The following is a 6,515-nucleotide window of genomic DNA, read 5'->3' as shown; positions in this document are numbered from 1 at the left end:
TGAGCTACAATTATCTTGTACTCCTTTGACCCTAGTCCACAAACCTTGTCTCCCACTATCCAAGGTTCCTGGATCAGGGCTACGTCTGCTCCGCTCTCTTCGAGGCGGAGGATAAGAGCAGCGGATGCTGCTTTACAGTGGTGGAGATTGATCTGAAGGAGCCTCAAGGACATCCTTAGTGTTCTCCACCACTGTAATGTCGGCATCCGGATCGTCCTCGACTTCCTCGTGGCAACACATCGCCTCGAAGTCGCATCTCAGCTTGCCATCGGTGGAGTAGCCCTCTGGGTCTATCTCTGTGTGATCGTCGGGTGCTTCGATCTCCGAGGCAGCGTCCTGCTCAACTGGCTTGTCGACAGGACGTGCCTCGGCCGCCGCATCCGACTTGTAGACCTTTACGGTCTCAGATCTGAACCCAAAATTGAGCTCGCCTTTGGCAGCCTCAATCGGGGCCAGCGACTCTTTGTTGAGGACGACCACCGCCTGGTTTGTGGGGCCCTGTGTCGTCTCAACTTTGACCACCTTCCAATCCGCTGTTGGGAGGTGGGGGTTGCATCTTTGCAACATTTTTAGGATGCGCTCCGGGTCCAGGCTGCTTTTCCAGCAGCTCGAAGCAGCGGTCGGCCAGTGCCGCTTCCACCCACTTCCACTGGTTTCTAGGTATCCGGGAGTCCGCGCTGCCTTTGTCCAGGACGCCAATCAGCGTCCTTTCTCTGGCAATCTGCGCGAATGATGTGTTAGGCAGCACTCTGGAGCGCTTCGGTGTCGGCCCCGGAGTCTCTTGTGAGCGCTGCCTTTTTGGCTGAGGGGCTTCCTTCTTCGGTGCTTCCTTGCCAAAGTTCGGCAGCACCTTCGAGGCCCACTCAACCTTCTTTATCCATTTGTCCGTCGGGCTCGACATCTGGCTTGCGTTCTGCCGACGGAGTATATTGCCAGCACTCCTCAGTTGGACTATAATTGTCAAGAAAAAGGATGGGAGCAGCCGGGTCTGCGTGGACTATCGTCAGTTGAACAAGTTGGTCTTGAAAGATTGCTTTCCCGTTCCAATCGTTGAAGAGGTGCTGGAAAAACTGGAAAATGCTAAGGTGTTCACTATCATGGACTTAGAAAATGGGTTTTTCCACGTTCCTGTGGAAGAAAGCAGCAAAAAATATACGGCGTTCATAACGAAGGAAGGCCTCTTTGAGTTCAACCGTGCGCCTATCGGTTTTTGCAATTCGCCAGCAGTTTTCATCCGTTTTATAAGTTTTGTATTTCAAAACCTTATAAATAAAAACATTCTTGACCTGTACATGGACGATATCGTTATACACGCTGAAACCGCCGACGAATGCCTGGGAAAGCTGACGAAGGTTTTTGATGCTGCAGCTGAATACGGGCTGAAGATGAAGTGGAAGAAGTGCCGATTTCTGCAGTCGACCATTACATTTTTGGGTCATCAAGTTGGAGGAGGTGAAATCAAGCCTGGATTGGAGAAAACCAAAGCCGTCAGCAAGTTCCCGATGCCGAAAAACATAAAGGCTGTGCAGTCGTTTTTAGGATTAACTGGGATTTTCCGTAAATTCATAAGAAACTATTCGCTAATCGCCAAACCACTGACCAATCTGCTGCGAAAAGATGTCCAATTTAAAATGAGTCTGGAGGAGCAGCAGGCGCTCGCTACATTAAAGGAAGCATTGGTGAAAGAGCCGGTCTTGAAACTTTATCGCAGGAATGCAAAAACCGAGATACACACTGATGCGTCAAAGGACGGGTTTGCAGCGGCGTTGTTACAATGGCACGAAAGACAATTGCATCCGATCTTATTCTGGAGTAAGAAAACCTCGGAGTCTGAAGCACGACAGCATAGCTATATACAGGAAGCCAAAGCAATTTTCCTAGCGTGCACAAAATTTCGTCAGTACATACTTGGAACCAACTTTAAGCTCGTAACGGATTGCGCTGCTTTCAAGCAAACGTTAAGCAAGAAGGACGTTCCGCGGGAGGTAGCCCAATGGGTCCTGTACTTGCAGGACTACGACTTTGAAGTGGAACACAGACCAGGAGAACGGCTGAAGCATGTGGATTGCCTGAGTAGGTACCCAATTGATGTCATGATGGTATCTTCGGAAGTCACAGCAAGAATTAAGAAAACCCAGCAGGAGGATACGACGATCAAAGCAGTTTCCGAAGTTTTGAAAAGTAAACCATATGACAACTTTAAGTTGAAGGCTGGTCTCGTATACAAAGTGGTGCAAGGCACGGACTTGCTGGCAATACTGAAGTCATTAGAAAAATAAATAATAACCGACGCTCACAACGCAGGACACTTTGCCGCTCAAAAAACAATGCATACCGTACAGCAGAGCTATTGGATTCCACATCTGGAAGGAAAAGTAATGTAGATCATAGGAAACTGTATGAAATGTATAATCTACAACAAAAAGCTTGGCAAAAAAGAGGGATTTCTGCATCAAATTGACAAAGGATCACAGCCGCTGTATACTATACACGTGGATCACCTTGGGCCTATGGATGCTACTTCAAAGCAGTACAAGTACATCTTCGCAATGGTTGATAGCTTCAGTAAGTTCGTATGGATGTATCCCATAAAAACAACAGGAGCAGACGAAGTTCTCAAGAAGTTAAGGGAGTGGTCTGATGTATTTGGTAATCCGGCACGCATAGTAAGCGATCGTGGAGCAGCATTTACATCTTCAAGCTTTGAGGAGTTTGTCAAGGAAAAGAACATCGAACACATATGGAGCACCACAGGGGTACCAAGAGGAAACGGACAAATTGAACGCGTAAACCGATCTATTCTGAGCATCATTTCCAAATTGTCGTCGGAGGAACCTGGAAGATGGTATAAGTTAGTACCGCGAACTCAGAGGGCTATTATCAGCACTGTTCATGTGTCTACAAAGCGTTGTCCATTTGAGCTGATGATCGGGGTAAAAATGCGTTGTGGACCGGATAGCGACTTACTTCAGCTAATAGAAAAAGAGATGGTTGATAATTTTGAAGACGAGAGGCAAAAGATGCGACAAGAGGCAAAAGAAAATATTCAGCAGGCCCAGGACAGATACAAGGAACAATTCGATAAAAAGCGGAAATGCGAATACGGATACAAGGTCGGAGATCTCGTAGCCATACGTAGAACACAATTTGTAACCGGAAGAAAGATGGCCAGCGAATTCTTAGGACCATACGAAATAACCAACGTGAAACGAGGCGGACGCTATAATGCTCGGAAGGCAGCAGACGTCGAAGGACCAAGCAATACGACCACAAGCAATGATAACATGAAACTATGGAGCTTTTCTGTAGAAAACGAGGACGCATGGTCATCAGGGACTGATGACTAATCAGGATGACCGAGTGTAAGAAGGAGTGGGCCAGCTGGCCTATTGAGGGGGCAGCGGAGATAAGCAACAGCAGTAATAACAGCAGCAGAGGAACAGCTGATTAGCAGCAACAGCAGTAGTAACAGCAGCAGATCAACAGCGGACAGAGAAGAAGAGGAACCGAGCGAAGGAGAGAACAGCAGCATACGGACGCGACTCAAGCAGCAGCAGAAAATCAGCAGAAATAAGCCGTAACATTAAGAACTTTTGTAAGCACACATACCAGGCCACCGCGATAATAATACGAATAAACAATACTCTAAATAATATCTTACATATACCCCAATACTCATTTTGAGTATCGGGTATAAAAATGAACGCAACGCAGCCTGCGTACAGCTGTAACTGTAAAAGCTTTTCCACTGTCCCCCGGCCACATATGTCAGTGTATTTGTATTTTTATACCCGATACTCAAAATGAGTATTGGGGTATATTAGATTTGTGGTAAAAGTGGATGTGTGTAACGTCCAAAAGGAATCATTTCCGACCCCATAAAGTATATATATTCTTGATCAGCATCAATAGCCGAGTCGATTGAGCCATGTCTGTCTGTCCGTCTGTCCGTCCGTCCGTCTGTCCGTCTGTCCGTCCCCTTTAGCGCCTAGTGCTCAAAGACTATAAGAGCGAGAGCAACGATGTTTTGGATCCAGACTTCTGTGATATGTCACTGCTACAAGAATGTTTCAAAACTTTTCCCCGCCTACTTCCGCCCCCACAAAGAGCGAAAATCTGTGGCATCCACAATTTCGACGATACGAGAAAACTAAAAACGCAGAATCGTAGAAGATGACTATATCTTCTAGAGTGCAAAATCTGAACCAGATCGTATAATTATTATAGCCAGAATCAAGAAAACAATTTAATTTTTTCTCGCCCTGTCTCTCTCTAACACACACGTAGCATAGCCGGCTTTGCTTAGAGTAAAACATTAGCGCCTAGATCTCAGAGACTATAAAAGCTAGAGCAACCAAATGTGGTGTTCACACTCCTAATATATCGGACCGAGACGAGTTTGTTTCAAAATTTCGCCACACCCCCTTCCGCCCCCGCAAAGGTTGAAAATCTGGGGATATTCACAAATCTCAGAGACTATTAAAGCTAGAATAACCAAATTTGGTATCCGCACTCCTTTAAGATGTCACTATAAAACGTTTATCTCAAAATTTCGCCCCACCCCACTCCGCTCCCACAAAGGACGAAAATCTCTTGCATCCATAATATTGCACATTCGAGAAAACTAAAAACGCAGAATCATAGATAATGACCATATCTACCAGATTGCTGAATCTGGATCAGATCAGATCATTCATAGCCAATAGGAACAAATCAATTTGCAGTGGCTACGCAGCGCCCGACGTCACGCTCAGACTGATTTTCTGTCTCTCTCGCACGCACTCTTTGTCGTGTCGTTTAATATTAGCGGCGTCTGCCGGAGGAGAGCCATACTGACTTAGTATCAGGTATAACCGTAGAGTTGCGGTGTCCGCAGCAACTCACAACGTTCCCCCTCGTTTTTTTTTAATGCTTTAAAATCGATTTGAGTTAAACGTTCCTCGAGCACCAGACCCCTTGCTCCTTTTGTGTGTGTGAGCATGTGCCTGGTGTGTTGATATTTGATATTTGTGATTGTTCTTGGGTTTGTTTATTTATTTGCTTTGGCAATTCATGGGGCATGGCGCGAAGCGATCTCCCTTCTGGCATGACTGATTCTACCCCGTACGAGTATGCACAAACACCCACCCATTAAATAGCCATGGCCATGTCTGCCTGCCTGCTTGTGTGGCCATCCGTATGCTCTGAGTGATTGCTTGGGATTTGTTCGGTTATTGTCCATGGATATAAAGGGGCTCGCAAATTTGAGATACTTTTCACCAGAGGAAGGAGGGTGGCGTGCGGTGTTACTGCTTTCGATTCTGAACGGTTTCGGAGCCGCTTTAGTAATTCTGCCTGATTAATAGCTGAATTAACAACTAAATTCAAATTTTCATCAGGACTTAGAAGACGTGAAGAGATCTTTAACAACGCATTACTTCAGAACTGCCAATGTACTCCGCAAAATAGAGCATAGCGGACAAGCAGGTATTTTCAAGCGATTGCTATCGGTGCAAAAGCTGAAAAGCTATCCTCAGAGGGAATAAGCCCTCGCTTTGGCTCAGGCCAAGGCACAGGCCGGTGCGCAAAAAAGGAGTATACTGGCTAATTCATGGCCACTTCCAAGAGGTCAGAGAAACCAAAGGGCTTAAATAGCTGGCAGATGCAGTTCCTCGACTTTGATTGGGCCTTTGCTTGCACCGCCTTTATGCACGAGCATATCCGGTGTGGTTTTATATGTGTGTGGGTGCATGTATGTATTTTCATGCCAGCTAGGGAAAGTTTTCTAATTAAGTAACTCATACGCACCAGGTACCCTATTGCATATGACTGACGTAAAAGTAATTTTCTTATCAACCATAGCACAGAGGAGAGAGTAAAAGGGTGAAAGGGTGGTGGCTGTGACAGGCGATACCTTAATAAACTTAAAGCAGAAAAGCCAAAGTGCAAATCCGGCTTTAGGCCCACATCGACATACCTCCTGTGTGCACTCGCATACGTATACGTACATGTACAAGTATTTGTGGGTGTTTATTAGGGCTGTCCTCGAGTCTCAAGGTATCGGAGACGCCTGTCTATTAAATGGACTACGCTGCAGCTTTGACGTGCCTTCTGGTGCACAGGCACAGGCACAGGGCGCCACTGCGAAAATAAGCTGCAACATTGTAAGATTGCTGCAACACTGAGCGAAACATGCTTAACATAATTATAAAGTTGCCTTTCTCCGCTTCTCCTATGCCTCCTGCCAGCCCCTACTTTGTCGTCCTTGTTAATTCAGACACTTTGCACGTAAAATGTATGAAACACACTTATTCCCCCCACAGGCTGCCCCGGAGGCTTCGTCTTGGGGGCGGCTGCAACATCTTTGCAAGTCGGTCTGCCGTTGTGGGAGAGGTCGTTGTTGGGCTGCTTGTTTTACTTTTAATTGGAAATCTCAAAAGATTAGTTATGCTTCGGTGCCAAGAAGCGGCCCAGAAGCGGCAGCATGCTCCTCGTAATTGGTGCATCGCAATTCAAGTGCTCGCCATGCTCGAATG

The sequence above is a fragment of the Drosophila miranda genome (assembly GCF_003369915.1).
Source record: "Drosophila miranda strain MSH22 chromosome Y unlocalized genomic scaffold, D.miranda_PacBio2.1 Contig_Y1_pilon, whole genome shotgun sequence".
NCBI classification, from domain to species: domain Eukaryota; kingdom Metazoa; phylum Arthropoda; class Insecta; order Diptera; family Drosophilidae; genus Drosophila; species Drosophila miranda.
This window is presented reverse-complemented; position numbering follows the sequence as displayed.